This window comes from Stylophora pistillata, chromosome 2 (genome assembly GCF_964205215.1).
Source record: "Stylophora pistillata chromosome 2, jaStyPist1.2, whole genome shotgun sequence".
NCBI classification, from domain to species: Eukaryota; Metazoa; Cnidaria; class Anthozoa; order Scleractinia; family Pocilloporidae; genus Stylophora; species Stylophora pistillata.
The window spans coordinates 54,206,275-54,225,383 of NC_142520.1; the positions used below are offsets into that span (position 1 = coordinate 54,206,275).

Genomic DNA, 19,109 nt, shown 5'->3' on the forward strand with positions numbered 1-19,109 from the left:
CCTTTATCTGGCATAGCTATCTGCGTCGTTTATCACCCTCCAGGTCGACCTGCCTAAAGTCACAAAGAACCGAAAGACTATTTATTTAATGCTACTGATCGTCTGTTTGACGAATGTCCTGACCATGGTCTGGTTCTTCTACGGAAGCGATTTCAACAATTTCGATTGTAGTGACCTGGTTTCTCATCACAGTTTAAAGCAAGTCGTTCAACAACCTACTGGAGACTCTACTATCTTAGATCTTAATGTAACAAATATGCATAACCTCTATAGCAGTCCAACTATCCATGCCCCGCTAGGTTCAAGTGATCATAACATCGTCAGTTTGGCAACCTAGTCTAGCGCACGGGCAGTCCCCGCGGGTTAACACCCCTATGCACGCGGTGCATCGGCGTTCCCCAGGGAACAAAACTCGGCCCAATGTTGTTCCTGCTAATGAGTAACAATGCTGATGATGATCCACTGCACGTAACCTCCAATGCTAGCATTTCTGTAAGCCTCTCAGGCCCAGTTCTTCAAAGGCTGATTAGTGCAATCCCAGGGTTAATTAACCCTGGTTTCTCTATTTCTTTGTTTAAAAGCCTTTTTCGGATAATTTTCTCTTTTCTTTTCAGAATATCATATCATCAAACTGTAGACAAAAACAAAAATCCTATTGAATTTTCTTTCCAAGCTTTTGAGATCTAAAATCAGATTTCACACTCACCCTGGATCTTCTTAAACCACCTTTGAACAACCTGATTCCGGTGTGCAATCATGAGTGAAGTAAGGGACTATGAGAGTGTAAGGGCTTACTCAAAAACTCAAAACAATACAATGAGCATAGTCGTTCGACCGACTGACTGTACGACTGATTACATGTCATCTTAGTGAATGACCGGCAACTGGTTAGCTGACTACATGTCTTAGTGAATGACCGGCAACTGGTTGGCTGACTGCATGTCTTAGTGAATGACCGGCAACTGGTTGACTGACTGCATGTCTTAGTGAATGACCGGCAACTGGTTGGCTGACTGCATGTCTTAGTGAATGACCGGCAACTGGTTGACTGACTGCATGTCTTAGTGAATGACCGGCAACTGATTGACTGACTGCATGTCTTAGTGAATGACCGGCAACTGGTTGACTGACTGCATGTCTTAGTGAATGACCGGCAACTGGTTGGCTGACTGCTTGTCTTAGTGAATGACCGGCAACTGGTTGACTGACTGCATGTCTTAGTGAATGACCGGCAACTGATTGACTGACTGCATGTCTTAGTGAATGACCGGCAACTGATTGACTGACTGCATGTCTTAGTGAATGACCGGCAACTGGTTGACTGACTGCATGTCTTAGTGAATGACCAGCAACTGGTTGGCTGAATACATGTCTTAGTGAATGACCGGCAACTGGTTGGCTGACTGGACAATATTTAAACAATACTTTGAGTTTCCGAGCAAACACAGGAATAAAGGCTGATAGTTTCGAAAGAAACTGTTTGGGGCTGCGTCGGTGGGAGTAACGAAATAATTTGGATATATCAACAAAGTTGAAATGGTAAATTGGCCACCGTAATGATTACAAAAGCTGACGTTTCGAGCGTTAGCCCTTCGTCGGAGCGAATAGAGGAATTGTGGGTTGTGTGTGCTTTTAAAGGCAGAAAATGGAGCTACGTTATTGGTGGGTGCATGGCAACGAGAAAAACATGAATAAATTAGTGGAATGAAAAGCGTTCATTGATCCCTGTGGGATTTAGACTGCCGGTTTGAAAGATGAGCTTTTGTTCAAGATTTTTACGGCTTTCCGTGCCACCTAAGTGCAAGGAAAGACCGCAGATTGCCATATGTTGCTTAGAATGATTAGGTAAATTAAAATGTCTAGCGACTGGTTTCGATGTGTCCTTGTCATTCCTTTCCACGTCTCGAAGGTGTTCTCGGAATCGGTCACCTAGTCTTCTGCCTGTTTCGCCGATGTATATCTTTTTGCAATAAGTGCAAGTTATGCAATAGATTACATTAGCGGAGGTGCACGTGAAGTGATCGGTGATCTTAATGGATCGTTTAGGTCCCGATATTGTATCAGTGTTGTGAATGAAAGGACACGTTTTGCATCGTGCACGAGCGCATTTAAAAGTGCCTGGTTGCTCATTAGTCTGAAAAGAACTTCTGACCAAAAAATTGCCTAAGTTTTTGTCGCGTTTGAATGAAATGAGCGGAGGCTGCGAAAAGATAGTGCTAGTCTCTGGATCGTTTTGAAGTAATTTAAAGTTTTTAAGAATGATGGATTTAACTGAGTGGTTGTGAGGGTGAAACGTGAGAGTGAATGGAATGCGGTCGGAATCTTCCTTATGCGATGTTTGTAGTGCTGAATGTCGATCAATAAGTTGAGCGCGGTGGTAACCCGCTTGAACGACGGAAACAATACCACCACCAAATTCAATGCGCCCAAAATTCTTTTTCACGTAACATCATGAGAATCACCATTAGAGCTATGTGCCAAAAACGTAATCTTCTCACCGAACAAATCCTACATTGCCGCTCTGAACTTTCCAAAATCTGTCCAGCAGTTTTGTTACAATCTATCCGCGCCAAAATTCAGGAAACTAATTCGAAACTTTTCAATCATTTAAACCAAATTAAGGCCCAAAAACTTGACCAACTTATCGGTCCCCAAATCGCTAACCACTCATTACCAGAAAACCTCAAAACTGTAGTTACCATTCCAGAAAACCTCTCACTTTCCGATTCAGAAAGATCCGTCCTCAGTAAGGGCTTAAATTTCGTTCCCATTTCTAAAACAATGGACGAATTCTCTATTAAACAAGAGGTAGAAAAATTCCTTCGCCGCGTTCAATTAAAAGCCTTTTTTTCACAACAAAGAGGATGATTCTAACACCTCGAACAAAGACACTTTCGAAACACTTCAGACTCGAGAGTCTAAATGGACTCCCCCAGAGGGCCAATTCGCATCATTAGACTTTTTTATCAAAAAATGCCGCCACGATATCAACAAACTCAATTTCAAACCCATTACCAAATTTTCTAATCTCTCTTCTGAAGAGTGCTCGGCTCTAAAAAGTCTTAGAAAACGCAAAGACATAGTTATCAAAGCGGCCGATAAGGGCGGCTCAGTCGTTGTTTAGCGCACCGACCTCTACCAAAAAGAAGCTTTGCGGCAACTTTCTGACACCTGCTTTTATCAAAAGATCGGCAAAGACCCCACTGCCAGCAATCAAAACTCCGTCAAGAATACGATCAACCAACTCATAACTAAACAAGAATTTCCGGCCACAGCAAAGAATCTCATCATAGCCACTCCTAGAACTTCTCGTATTTACTTTTTACCTAAAATTCACAAACCTAACAACCCGGGTCGGCCCATTGTCTCGGCTTGCAGTTGCCCTACCGAACTTATCTCCAGCTATCTAGACAAAATTATGGCTCCCATCGTCAAAACTTTACCATCATATATTAAAGACAGCCAACACGCTCTTCAAATTTTTCGAGACTTTAATTTCCTTGGCCAAAACAAACTTCTTTTCACCATGGACATTACGTCTCTTTACACTGTCATTCCTAATGGCGAAGGCCTTCTGGCCCTTAAACATTTTTTTGATCAACGTACTGTTAAGGAACCTAAATCTGAAACACTACTACGCTTAGCCGAACTAGTGCTCACACTCAATTGTTTTTCATTCGGAAACAACTTCTTCAAACAAACCGGCAATGGTGTAGCCATGGGCACCAAAATGGGACCTAGCTATACGAATCTTTTTGCAGGTTTTGTCGAACATCAATTTTTCAGCCAATACAACGGGTCCAAACCTGAACTCTACGGTCGCTACATCGACGACTGTATCGGTGCTACCTCCTCTACTAGAGAGGAGCTCACTCAATTCATAACTGCAGTCAATTCTTTTCACCCGGCTCTGAAATATACTTGGGAAATTTCTGACAATTCTTTATCCTTTTTAGACGTCAAAGTTTCAATTGAAGGTAACGGTTTATGCACTACTGTGTATTACAAACCTACAGACTCGCATAATTACTTGTTATATTCGTCTTCTCATCCATCTCACGTTAAGAATTCCATTCCTTTTTCTCAGTTTCTAAGACTTCGTCGTTTATGTAGTAATGACTCTGATTTTCACCACAAATCAGAGTCAATGTGCCAGTTCTTCGATAAACGTGGTTACCCTGTTTCCGTCGTTCAAGCGGGTTACCACCGCGCTCAACTTATTGATCGACATTCAGCACTACAAACATCGCATAAGGAAGATTCCGACCGCATTCCATTCACTCTCACGTTTCACCCTCACAACCACTCAGTTAAATCCATCATTCTTAAAAACTTTAAATTACTTCAAAACGATCCAGAGACTAGCACTATCTTTTCGCAGCCTCCGCTCATTTCATTCAAACGCGACAAAAACATAGGCAATTTTTTGGTCAGAAGTTCTTTTCAGACTAATGAGCAACCAGGCACTTTTAAATGCGCTCGTGCACGATGCAAAACGTGTCCTTTCATTCACAACACTGATAAAATATCGGGACCTAAACGATCCATTAAGATCACCGATCACTTCACGTGCACCTCCGCTAATGTAATCTATCGCATAACTTGCACTTATTGCAAAAAGATACACATCGGCGAAACAGGCAGAAGACTAGGTGACCGATTCCGAGAACACCTTCGAGACGTGGAAAGGAATGACAAGGACACATCGAAACCAGTCGCTAGACATTTTAATTCACCTAATCATTCTAAGCAACATATGGCAATCTGCGGTCCTTCCTTGCACTTAGGTGGCACGGAAAGCCGTAAAAATCTTGAACAAAAGCTCATCTTTCAAACCGGCAGTCTAAATCCCACAGGGATCAACGAACGCTTTTCATTCCACTAATTTATTCATGTTTTTCTCGTTGCCATGCACCCACCAATAACGTAGCTCCATTTTCTGCCTTTAAAAGCACACACAACCCACAATTCCTCTATTCGCTCCGACGAAGGGCTAACGCTCGAAACGTCAGCTTTTGTAATCATTACGGTGGCCAATTTACCATTTCAACTTTGTTGATATATCCAAAACACAGGAATAACTACACGGATACGAATAAACAAAACTACAAAACTTGACGTGTACTACAATCAAAACTGGTTTCCATGGATTTAATCAAATAAGGAGCGACATTGGAAACTGCAGTGGTATGTACATTCATAGGACACAGCATGATACTCTACTAAGAGCAAATCCCAGACAGTAAAATGCGAATATTCCAAGGTAAGAAATATATGTAAGAGGTAAAATGTACGCTGCTTTATCTTCACCTGCAGTCTTAAGTTACTGGTGGGATCTCTTTTTTACTTCTTCTAGACTTGATGACCGAGGTTAGGTCTTGTTTCACGCTTGATTCATTCTACAACCCATTCCAGGATCCTCAGATCATTTGACAATGACACATACAGTGTAGAATAAAAATTTGCGGGAGTTTCATCTAGCAGAGAAGAAGCTTAAGTTTTGTTAATTTTTTTCGGGAGCACATTCTTGAGATTTTCGCTTTGAAATCTTTTCGAGTTTGATAAAGGGGTTTTCCGGATTTTCAGTGTCTTCTTGAGGTATTAAGAGTGACTTTTTTTCAAGACCGCGTAAGAGGCGGCTTATCGACCGATAAATGACTATCCTCATATTTCAGTCAGAGACACCTTATGGTGAACATAGCGACGTGGTATGGTTTTTTTTCCACACATGCCTCTTCATCCTAAAAAATTCACGAAGACTAAAACGAGCGTCGGTAGCCGTGAAATGGCGGATATCAGTGCCCCGAGTAGAGGCAAATGAAGTTACTCATGAAAAGTGCGAAAGAAAGCAGGCCCATATTAATTTTATAGATTTGTGTACGAAGGATCGAGGTATGGTTTAAGTAAACGGGACCATTTCATTTAATTTGGAGCCCATGGTACGCTTTTGAAAATCATCAATATTCTAAAATCCAAGTATCGCATTTCGTAGGAAATTTCCAATTATCATTTTCCCCATGCGGTATAACTCACAATCGGTTCAGGTTAAGCTCAAGACAGAACTGACCAGAACGCTCGGATTTACCACAACCCTGTCCTGCCATAGTAAGTTGTTATAACCTTCCAGCTCAAGGTATTTTCGTCAAAATTTTCTTTCTTACCGAGTTTTTTTGTTTGAAAATACATCTCCTTGCAACCTTTTTACCTCGTATTTGCGTTTTTCTGCTCGAATTTCATTGTAGAGAAAGATCCACTAATAATTTTAGTTTGTCTTTTTTTTATGTAGGTGTGGTTATTAACTCAATCGAATTATTTTTACTTGGCGTACTAATTGACATTCTTTTTTTAACAACAACAAACATATGAAACATATCTATGAACTGCGGTTATGAAACGTATATGTGCACGATCCTTCGCAGTAAAGCACTATTTGAGCAATAGTGAAAATCAGACCTGAAAAAAATTTCAGGCCTGTACGGGATTCGAACCACTGACCTCTGCGATACTAGTGCAGCGCTCTACCAATTGAGCTAACAAGCCAACTGGGAGCAGGCTATCAAATTAATTCGACATAAACCCGTAGATGATAAATCAAACAACAACAAACATATGAAACATATGTATGAACTGCGGTTATGAAACTTATATGTGCACGATCCTTCGCAGTAAAGCACTATTTGAGCAATAGTGAAAATCAGACCTGAAAAAAATTTCAGGCCTGTACGGGATTCGAACCACTGACCTCTGCGATACTAGTGCAGCGCTCTACCAATTGAGCTAACAAGCCAACTGGGAGCAGGCCATCAAATTAATTCGACATAAACCCGTAGATGATAAATCAAACAACAACAAACATATGAAACATATGTATGAATTTTTTTCAGGTCTGATTTTCACTATTGCTCAAATAGTGCTTTACTGCGAAGGATCGTGCACATATACGTTTCATAACCGCAGTTCATACATATGTTTCATATGTTTGTTGTTGTTTGATTTATCATCTACGGGTTTATGTCGAATTAATTTGATGGCCTGCTCCCAGTTGGCTTGTTAGCTCAATTGGTAGAGCGCTGCACTAGTATCGCAGAGGTGAGTGGTTCGAATCCCGTACAGGCCTGAAATTTTTTTCAGGTCTGATTTTCACTATTGCTCAAATAGTGCTTTACTGCGAAGGATCGTGCACATATACGATTCTTTTTTTAGATGTTCAAGTTAAAAAATTGTTCAATCGGTGTCAGTGACGCTGTACATCGATTAATTCGCAGCTTCACATCTGGGGCAACCCACGGGCTTTTGACTGTCGTCCTTTGAACCTTACCAAGGTGGGGAAGGGAATTTGAACTGGAAGGGTCAAATCTTTCCAGTGGAATAATGGTGGTTTATTTTATAATATGGAGGCACTTAAAGCGAATGGCTCGAAAGAGAGGCTCTACAAAGTCAAGGTTTTGAAGCTTGAATAGTCAAATCAATCGGTGGTCAGTAAGTAGAAAGTCACAGTCGCTGATCTTGCCTTTTACTACAGATGCGACAGTCAAATGAGGGCCCCTCGGGAAGGTGACTTTCACAGCTAACGGTTAACATTGTGGCCATTTTATACGGCTAATGCTAAAATTCTCTTCCCAATCATTGCTATCCCCATCGACAGTTTTTCACGAAGTGTTCGCCTTAATGGGTCGCTGTTACTGAAGGGGGAAGGGGAGGGTATGAGAGGAAATAATCAGGGGGGAGGGGTGCACTTACTTACTTTCGCTGTCAACAAACTATCACTTGTACATTCGATAAATCTCCGTATAAAATTTCTTTTCTTCCCTCCCCGTCCCCGCCTATCTCCCATACCCAGTCAACGGTGTGGCTATGATCACGGGTGCTGTCTAAAACAGCTGCAGATATTCTTGGATTCTTTTTATCGGAAATTTAGAATAAGTATTAACAAAGCTGCATTGAGGGGAGTGCTAGGAGAAAAGAAACGCTAGTATCCCTAAATTGTGTCATAAAAAGCATATTTGTTAGATATTTCTGTGATTTGTGAGCACTAACCGCTCTAGCTGGGTTTACAAGATGCGTATACAAGTACAGCAAGTATTTAGAAAATAAATCTACTTCACCAACAAAATGTTTCAAACCTTCACTTTAAACATTGAAATTTATTTACAAATGCTTTATCGCTCTTTATGGAAACAAAAATATTCCGCGTAAATTGTTTAAGTTGCGTGTTTTCAAATTAACCATCCACCTCGTCCACCGTCCATCTCCAGTCTAAACCCAAATTAAAATTTTTTTCTGGTGCTTTCAGTAACATAACGAAATCATTTTTCCGTGAATTGTCTTATCTTGATGATTTTCTGTTTTTAGATAATTATATGCACCGTGACAACTACTCAATTTATCGAGAGAGACCACTTCCGAAAAGAAAACTTTTAAACTTCTGAAAGACTTTGTTTCTTCTTTCGCCCAACGGCAAACGTTTGGAGACATCTTCACTCGGCCGGGTTTTTTTTACAGAGATCTGGACCGAGTATAATGACTGTGTAGATAGCCTGTCTTTTAACCTGTAAAAACAACAAACACAACAAAACGATTAGAAAGCAAAGGAGAATAAACTGCATCAAATGCCGTTTCAATCTAGCGGGTGATTAACCGTCAATTAGTACTGGCAAGAAGTTTATGAAAACAACCCACGTCATGACGTATGTTAAATAAGCAAAGAAAGAGAATGTATAGGAAAATGGAGAAAAAGCCTTGACGTTAAAGCCTGAATTTACTGTCATCTAAGAGTTAAGAGGAAGATTTATCATTCTATGTAACTCATTAAACGAAATAAACTGTCATGGAACTAAGACTACAATTACTAACTGTGCTGTAATGAGCTGTACCTTGAGCGGGTTGAAGGCTGACATAGTGCACCTCATGAATATGTCCCAGCACAAGTTGTTTGCTTTCGTCAACTGGACAATGCGGCCTAATGATTATATCATTGTTGTAGGGTAGACTGCTGACCACACGAATGCACATTTCAAAGTTGTTTGCTGCGGCACACAGAATCACGTGATCACCCCAAGCGCCATCTTGTTCCATGTGAGTCAGGTATTCAATCCAGGTTTCATATCCATGGACAAAGTGAAACATATCTGTTCCATCCGGCTTTAACAAAAATGAGTTCAAGAAGCAGACTGAAATTGTCGAAAGAAATTTGATCGTGTAGAGTACTAATCAGGGATTAATTATGGCAGAAAGGTATGAACCGATCGTAAATAAGTAATGTACTGTATGGAAACAACCTTTGTGATTGAAAGATTTTTCAAAACGTCATTGTACATTTCAAAGGCTTTGCAAACAGCAAGAAAAAAACTAGAGAATAACTAGAATTCTGTCATTTAATAGAGCTTTAAGTTGAACTTTTTTAAAACTAAAATATCCAAATAGCCTGCTATTTTGGACAAAAATTAATTGAAATAGTAAGCAACATCACTGCGTGGCCTCTTAAAAAATAAAGTTCAAACTTTCAGTTCCTCTTTTCACTGGGGCTAAAAGCTGCCATCAGAGCTCCCACAAAAATACCATGACTCCATGCAGCAGTAGCAGCAGCAATCCTGGTCACCTCACGCTGTGAACACTGGGATAGGCTGTATTGGTGTTGGTTAGTTGACCAGTAAACACCTTAAACTTTATCATACTCTTTAAAAACGAACATCATGTGAAATACTCTGTCAAACATACTAACATCAACTTACTAGTTTTGGGTTACTCCTGAGGTACTGGACTAAGATTTGTCTTAATCTGCCAGGTGGGATTTTGATTCCATCAACAATTTCCAGTTGTTCTGACAAGGCATAGAACATGCAATTTCCTGACCCTTGGTTGTCAGATATTCTGAAGCCTTTGTCTGATGCAATCTTCCCCAGCCTCAATGATAGATTTGTTCTGCTCTTGACTTTGCTTGCATCAAGTTGCATCTGCTGAAGTTCCTGGATCAATCGGTCGAGAGAGCCTGGAAGAGACAAAGTTTTTATGAATCAAACTACATGAAAGAAGCGACAGCGTCAGCTGGAAAATATCAATTCCCAATCTTGTAACAGAAACTTGAATGGAAAAATATAATAGGGCTTAAACACCAAACAACCGGTGTTTTGTCGAAGAACTAAGCCTTGAAACAATAAACTGGAAGTCAACTGAATACACTGATAATCAAGAGTGAAGAAGCAAAGAAGAAAAAAAATACGAGGTCTACTCTCTGACATATTTGTGTAACAGGAAAAAGAAACCTTAAAGCCGGTTACTTGAACAAAGGCTTATCCGAAGTTTAACAAAAGCGCGTTCTAAACTACACTAAATGCAATAATTTGGATATATCAACAAAGTTGAAATGGTAAATTGGCCACCGTAATGATTACAAAAGCTGACGTTTCGAGCGTTAGCCCTTCGTCGGAGCGAATAGAGGAATTGTGGGTTGTGTGTGCTTTTAAAGGCAGAAAATGGAGCTACGTTATTGGTGGGTGCATGGCAACGAGAAAAACATGAATAAATTAGTGGAATGAAAAGCGTTCGTTGATCCCTGTGGGATTTAGACTACGGTTTGAAAGATGAGCTTTTGTTCAAGATTTTTACGGCTTTCGGTGTCACCTAAGTGCAAGGAAAGACCGCAGATTGCCATGTGTTGCTTAGAATGATTAGGTAAATTAAAATGTCTAGCGACTGGTTTCGATGTGTCCTTGTCATTCCTTTCCACGTCTCGAAGGTGTTCTCGGAATCGGTCACCTAGTCCTCTGCCTGTTTCGCCGATGTATATCTTTTTGCAATAAGTGCAAGTTATGCAATAGATTACATTGGCGGAGGTGCACGTGAAGTGATCGGTGATCTTAATGGATCGTTTAGGTCTCGATATTTTATCAGTGTTGTGAATGAAAGGGCACGTTTTGCATCGTGCACGAGCGCATTTAAAAGTGCCTGGTTGCTCATTAGTCTGAAAAGAACTTCTGACCAAAAAATTGCCTATGTTTTTGTCGCGTTTGAATGAAATGAGCGGAGGCTGCGAAAAGATAGTGCTAGTCTCTGGATCGTTTTGAAGTGATTTAAGTTTTTAAGAATGATGGATTTAACTGAGTGGTAGTGAGGGTGAAAGGTGAGAGTGAATGGAATGCGGTCGGAATCTTCCTTATGCGACGTTTGTAGTGCTGAATGTCGATCAATAAGTTGAGCGCGGTGGTAACCCGCTTGAACGACGGAAACAGGGTAACCACGTTTATCGAAGAACTGGCACATTGACTCTGATTTGTGGTGGAAATCAGAGTCATCACTACATAAACGACGAAGTCTTAGAAACTGAGAAAAAGGAATGGAATTCTTAACGTGAGATGGATGCGAAGACGAATATAACAAGTAATTATGCGAGTCTGTAGGTTTGTAATACACACTAGTGCATAAACCGCTACCTTCAATTGAAACTTTGACGTCTAAAAAGGATAAAAAATTGTCAGAAATTTCCCAAGTATATTTCAGAGCCGGGTGAAAAGAATTGACTGCGGTTATGAATTTAGTGAGCTCCTCTCTGGTAGAGGAGGTAGCGCCGATACAGTCGTCGATGTAGCGACCGTAGAGTTCAGGTTTGGACCCGTTGTATTGGCTGAAAAATTGATGTTCGACAAAACCTACAAAAAGATTGGCATAGCTAGGTCCCATTGTGGTGCCCATGGCTACACCATTGGTTTGTTTGAAGAAGTTGTTTCCGAATGAAAAGCAATTGAGTGTGAGCACTAGTTCGGCTAAGCGTAGTAGTGTTTCAGATTTGGGTTCCTTAACAGTACGTTGATCAAAAAAATGTTTAAGGGCCAGAAGGCCTTCGCCATTAGGAATGACAGTGTAAAGAGACGTAATATCCATGGTGAAAAGAAGTTTGTTTTGGCCAAGGAAATTAAAGTCTCGAAAAATTTGAAGAGCGTGTTGACTGTCTTTAATATATGATGGTAAAGTTGTGACGATGGGAGCCATAATTTTGTCTAGATAGCTGGAGATAAGTTCGGTAGGGCAACTGCAAGCCGAGACAATGGGCCGACCCGGGTGGTTAGGTTTGTGAATTTTAGGTAAAAAGTAAATACGAGAAGTTCGTTCTAGGAGTGGTTATGATGAGATTTTTTGCTGTGGCCAACAATTCTTGTTTAGTTATGAGTTGGTTGATCGTATTCTTGACGGAGTTTTGATTGCTGGCAGTGAGGTCTTTGTCGATTACACTAAATGCAGCTAAATACACTAAATGCAGCTGAACTTTCTATCTGAACATTTATCTTTGTGAACAGTGTCCAGAGGGCCGAAAGCTAGCAGAGGAAGGACATTATTTTATTCAATAAAAACAAACCTCTTTCAATGAATACGTACGGCCGGCCCACTGCTTCCGAAAAACCGCGGTTAAGATTAGACCTTAATATTAGACCTTAATATTAGACCTTAATATTAGACCTTAATATTAGACCTTAATATTAGACCTCGTATAAACAACCGGCCCTATGTTTTTCCTCTACCATATCAATATATGTTTTCTTTATTATTGTGTCGGACAACGACTTCATTCTGAATAGCCGGTACATAAACACATTTTGAAAGCAACATCATGTACACTTGGACTTTGTTTTGATGAAGAGCAACAAAACGCCCCAAGTTTTGCACAATTTATGTTTGTCTCCTGGTGAAATGTGATAAGACTTCAATAGACTTACAAAAAATTTTCACCAAGCCATCCGTCCAGATCAGGCCCGAAGAAAGCAGAGGTACAAATAATAACATATTTCTCCTTAGTGCAAAATATCATCATCATCATCAGAAGTATCATTTTCACAAAGCGTAGCTGGCCTGAAGTTGAACGTTCTTTTATCAGTGGGGATGTCAATTCCCATGTGTTATTAATATTTTGGTACTCACTCAAAGTCAGTAATGAATCAACTGTCAGTTGTTCGGATGACGTGTCGACATCTTCGGCCTCCTGAGTTCTGAAACTTGTGTCTCGTCTTTTAGAAGCTATAAAGGTAGAAAGACACCTTTTTTTCAATATCAAACCAATCAACAAGCGGATAAAACAACTGATTACTACTCAGGTTTAACATATTTTAAAATGTACGGTGACCCGACTTTCCCTGACGCTTTATAAGAGACTGAAAGCCGAGTAGCCCCAAGAAAACGCTTTTTGAAGGATATTAAAAATATTCTCACCATAAACTATGTCCCACATCTTCTCCACAAGAATGTCACACTGTTCCTCCCAGCTGAACTTCTCTTTATAGCAACTCCTCAGTTGCTGAATCTCATGGAGGCGGTCTGATCTTTCCTTCTCTCGGACACCAGCAATTGCCTTTGCCCACTCTTTGGGGTCCTCAGAATCCACCACAAATGATTTCCCTGCTGGTACAGTGCACAATGCTTCACCAAATCCTGAGTTGCCACTGACAAGAATGGGAAGACCGGCAGACAAAGCTTCTAATGCTGTCAGGCCAAAACCCTCCGTTCTGGAGGGCATCATGCAGAGATCAACTTCACAAAATGTTTCTTTCAATTCCTCTTTACTCTGCACGAACTTCCTCACAGTCAGCTGCCTTTTATCAATTCCACTCTTCAGCAAATTCGCTGCAGCCTCATCCTGTTTACTGTCAGCTGCACCCACGAAGATCAGATGGTAAGATCTGTCTCTCAGTTCAACTATTGCTCTGGCAGAGATATCGTAGCCCTTCAGGCTGAAGTCCTCTGGGTCACCACGGCCAAAGGTTAGAACCTTAAACTTGTCCACGTCAACTGCAGCTTGTTTTACGTCAGAAAACTCACTGAACGTGCTCGGCGTCAGTTGAATTATATCTTGGTGCTTCTCGCATGAGCGCAGGTAGGAAGAGTAAGCCTTTGTCAACTTTGGTCCAACTGCTACCACAGCATCTGCCAACTTACACAACTCCACTTCAGTTCTGTTCTTCTCATTTCCTTTAGAAATGGCCTCAGGATAGTCTTTGTACATTCCAAGTTCTTCAGGTGCAGTGTGCACTACCTGTATCCACGTGCAATGGTGCGATTCTCTAATAAATTGAGCTTGTTTACCAAGCTTTGCTCCATGACCCAGTACTATGTCAATGGCCAGATCTCTAGGTGGGGCACTCAGCCAGTCAAGGGAGTCGGCATAACCCGGGCGTCTTTGTGCCTCTCTCAAGGATACATCGTGACTCGTTGCCATTCTCCTCTCTTCTTCAGAACAGGCAAACTGTGGAACAAGGAGAGTGACGTCCACTTGCGAATGTTTGGCCAACAGAATGGCAAGCTGTCTGTTTATGGTGGACAAGCCTCCCATTGATGAACTCCATTCACTGCCCAGAAGAGTCACCTTCAATGCCGCGTCAGACTTCATTGGCTCAATTTCACTTGCTTCACAGAGTGATCTAGCAGCCACATTTGAAGATAAACCCTGAAGAAAAATACGTCATTTAGCATTAAAACAATTACAGAACATAACATATTATGTGTGTTATGATATAAATATATGTTGATCAATACTTAACCGAAGGAAAACAGAAAAGTATAAACTTCAAAAATAATTTCATCGTGATAGAGATTCTCTTACTAATATTTGAAACTGGATATAAACTATAAGGGCTACCTTTCTCAACAATGAACATTTGATTATCATATCAAGTAAAATGGAGGAGAGAACTTCCAAAGATGAATCAGAGGCTAGAAATCTGTACTTGAAAAATCTTTTTGATCGATCATACCTGCCTTCTTCTTTTCAAGAACCATTTCCCCAATCCACAGGGAGGAAGTATTTTATCATCGATATTTCTTTGACATATTTCCGCTCGGCCTTCATTTGCATCAATGAGGTGGAAGCAGTCCTCGTGGGTGCACGTGGTTTTCACGTGGTCTGAGCATGCACGACTTGGTTCTTCTGCCCCTTGATGGCAGTAAGGACATGCAACACACAGCCTATACTGTAGTCCCCTCAGGTACGGCATCTCTTGTGACAAATTATGAAGGGTGACTTCAAGAAATTCACGAACGACACTTGCTAGTTCGGCGGAGTTCTGTCCTACAACCTGATGACTCTGTGTTCTTTGTCTCAAGATTACCTTCACAAATCCTGTTTTGCATATAAGGGCAAAATCATGAATATCTTTGCCAATGATGAACCATGCTCCATTTTGGTACAGGGTAGGTTGATGCGTGGGCCATGTCTTTGAAAACCAACGAATGGATCGTGAGACAAGCTGTAAGAAGAGACCATGAGGAACAAAGCCATGGACAAACAGGAGATACAATGGACAGGGATCCGCTGACGACGGTTTCATCTTAGAGAGTTTATCAGGTGATGACTTCAGCTGAGCTGGTACAAAGTACTTTACGTCAGTTGGGGAAACTGAGAACTTCGCGATCAAACCAAATCGCTCCATCATGTCTAAGATGTCTTCTTTGATGATTCCTTGTCCAATAAAGCTGGAGAACACATGATCAACATGTTCCATGCTGAGGATGCCACTTCCTTCAAGTTCTTGCCAGTACTTAGCATTCAGGGGATTCTATAAAATGTACGAAAATTCAGCAATTCTGGATAAGGGAAGGCTACGTAATGTTCCTTTTGAACATTTCCCACATACATGTAAAACAACTGAAAAAAAAGTTTTTTTTCCATCAATTTGCTGAAATTGGTCGGATATTAAACCTGGGCAAATTTGTATCTTGGGTTGCTCAGAGGTGAATACGCCCACTAGCACACGCAAAAAGAACTATTCAATTTTTTTAATACAATTATTGCGAACAGTAAGAAGTTAATCCAAGTCTCTAATTGTAAACAAAAAGGCTAAATCAATATATGACCTGAGAAGCAGCAAAAAGTAGGTGAAATGGGGTCACCAAATCATATGATTATAACAATAAACAATAAAAAGACACATGTTCACAGTTTAAAAAGTCACAGCTTTTGCATTAGTTACTTCTTTCTTCAAAAAAACATCATGCTTAGTTTCCTGTTGTTCTAAATTATTGAACAACATTTTCCAAGTAAGCTAGCCTTTCTATAATGAAATTTATTTTATACCTGTTTATTGAAAGGTGGTATGGTTATCAGCTGCTTGAACAGATCAATCAACCACTGAGCCTTCAGTACAACTGTACTGTGGTGCTTGATTATCATCCCCAGGCCATGGTAAAAACTGATCATGGATTCAAACTCTTTTGCATTTTCCATGAAACAATCTTTTCTTGCATAGTGCTCAAGTTGTTGCAGATTTCTGTGATAAATCTGTTTGGCCACCAAAGCTTCAATCACCTTTTCAAACAAAAACCACCTAAAGGGCAACAGAGTAGTTAGAATGTATTATGGCATAAAATTAGGTATTGATTTCAGTCAGTCGTGTATGTATTTGTACTCTTCTAGTGTACATTCATATTTGGCCGTATGGTGTCTTCAACTTTCAGGAATAATCAACATGATTATTTTTTGCGACAACGTCTCAACTCAGAAAACCCTGCCTTCTCAGATATCAATCACATCTTCTAATCTTTTATAATCATAACATTGTCTCCATGTCAAGAGTTAGAGTTTTTTGGTCTGTACTGAATAGACTGCTGTGTATTTGCACGATCTGATGTTTTAAGAGTTTTGATGAACTTTAAAGTACTGGAGGTGAGATAGTTTTGCATTGATATACATTTTCATGCATGTTCAGTTATGCTGAATATGCCGATTATATTCAAAGAAATTTCATTGCTGTCTATTTTGAATAAATTATTGATCCTGAAGCGCTTGAACCGGAGTTATTCCAAATAAATTGTGTTTTTCATTTACCTGACTGGTATTTTCTCACCCATATAAGGCTCCTGCCACAACACCTCCAGGATTGTGTTCTGTAATTCATTTATACCATCTACTTTTCCTTCTTGCCCTGCAGGATATATTTAGAAAAGGAATTCAAAGTATTAAGCAACACAGAAACATGTGCTTACAATGAGCATAATTTGTATTTTAATTGTGTGATTGCAGAGATTTTACAGCTGACAACATAGCTAAGATAATTAACTCTTCAAATCCCAATATTTTAAGCCTCTGTTCCTTACTCCAAACTCTGAAATTAATGGATCTGTCAGCAAAAAAGTATAGGACCCGGTATGGTGCCGCCTTAAACTAAGAAGAGTGCAGCTAATAAAAGAAAGAAAACATAGCTTGCTTTCTTGCTTTCACTACAAGCCTTATCTCATTCTACCAGTCTTTTAAAATTTTATTGAAACACAACACAACTACTGAATGCTAGTCAGATAATATGAATGCTTGCCAACCAAATTGTAAAGTGTTTTTAAAACTGATAAATGTCAGATAACTGCATGTGTGCCCAGCACCCATTGAAGAAAATCCTGTGTTCTGATTGGCTACCCAAGCCAGTAGGATGGACTCGGGATCACACACTTTGATCCCACGCATCAAAAAAAGTGTGTGGAGCAGACTTGCAAAGTTTGTAACTTTTTGTCAATATCCAGCCATCTTGACCTCACACTTGGGTCAATAATGCATATATACAGTCATTAATTACTTAAGAAACATATAACAAAGGATACAACATAAAGGCAAACATCTTACCTGTTTCACTCTTTTTTTTCTGCTTTCGACTCTTCTGGATAAGTTTCTTAATCAAGTTTAGTCTCTGTGATTTTGTGATGTCAATGCAGAATAGAGGCCTGACCACATGTCTCTCATATTCCATACCAGAAATTCTCTCCTTAATTTGTTTCTTTATTGCTGCTATGTCTTCAACTGGTTTGTCAGCATGTGTACCAACAATGAGCACTGGGGGGCGGAGGTAGGGCAGCTTGAGTTGTGCATCATCATCTGTTTCATTGGTTCCCAGGGCAACACTATGTACTGTAGCCAGCCATGAGAGCAAATTCTCCATGTTTGTTTCATTGTTAGGGTTTTCCAATTTCACATCATTTCTCCCTTGTCTCACGCAGGGCTCAGCTGGGGCATCCAAAGACTTGCTGAGATTGTGCACCAATATGTAGAGAGCCCGCTGTGATAAGAAGATAGGATGGCTAGCATAGTACAAGTGCTGCCCTGCAAAGTCCCACACGTCCATTGTAACATAGGGTTCCTCTGTGAGTAAAGCACTTTCAGTGGGTTTCCCCTGAGCATACTCCAACCACTGATGAACATGCTTCACAGTATCAGGCGGTTCAGAAACATCAATCATCATATCAGGCTCAGCTTGCACGTTCTCATCTTTACATTCAGTAGAATATTCATTGGCACTGTTTGGCAGAATATCTCGGAAACCTTCATTCTCCTCAACCTGAATGGAGAATTAAATGAAACATCATGCTCACTTAAGTATATATAATTATGTATTCAAAACTTGACATTATGAACAGGCTGCTAAATTGTAAACAATTATGATCACCTCAGTCTAGAATAATTTTAAGGGGGCAATTTTATAAAAAATTGTTGTACTGCTTTAGTGAGGGGGGGTATAACAAGATAACTTGGTTTACCAACTGAGATGAAGATGTAAATTGGTTACTGTAAAGAGTTCTGAATCTGACATCTCAAGTTTAAGAGCCCTTAGACAGAGAGAAACTTTACTGCATATAGATTAAGACATTGAAGAGCAAATCCTCCCACCCTGGAGATAGTCAACTTAGACCAAGAAATGTTTGTTCAGACTGAAGTTACATAAGCATTAGCATACCATACATTCATTTTGTAGCCAAAATGTAACAAGAGTTATGAAAACATTATATCAGAGAATAAAAATTAATTACAACTAAAAATTTATATATAATTGGAGAAGAAAATCTCAAATTTCCTTTAAGTTAAGAGAAGACACCACTGGAAAAGCAATTGAAGAATGGAAAAATCAAAAGATGCCCCTCATTTTTGTAGTAAAATTTTTGCATGTATGCATGCCTTCATTCAAGATGTTTAAAAAAAAAATTACTTGCAGTTCTTTTTTAACTGATGTGTAAATAAAATTTAGTCTCATCTAAACTTTTGTGAAAACATCCAAAGGAAACTGAGACTGTTTCAGACACAATTCTAAATGTAAGAAATTTAGAATTTTCATGGAGAAAAGAATTTTAAAAAATAGCAAGTTGTAATCCTA

General features: G+C 39.9%; 1 long non-coding RNA gene and 1 pseudogene across 2 annotated transcripts in view; one reads left to right on the forward strand and one right to left on the reverse strand.

Moving 5' to 3' along the window:
* Window positions 1–19,109, forward strand: part of LOC148740383 (uncharacterized) — a 120,024-nt gene that overhangs the window by 96,041 nt on the left and 4,874 nt on the right. The window lies entirely within an intron of this gene.
* The window catches only part of LOC148740388 (uncharacterized), a 77,156-nt pseudogene that overhangs the window by 49,741 nt on the left and 8,306 nt on the right, over window positions 1–19,109 (reverse strand). The window contains exons 5-8 of the transcript XR_015997103.1: window positions 17,591–18,299; window positions 16,805–16,901; window positions 16,055–16,304; window positions 14,736–15,536 (exon numbers count right to left, since the gene is read on the reverse strand). The product of XR_015997103.1 is annotated as an uncharacterized LOC148740388 (transcript). The remainder of the gene's footprint in view (window positions 1–14,735; window positions 15,537–16,054; window positions 16,305–16,804; window positions 16,902–17,590; window positions 18,300–19,109) is intronic.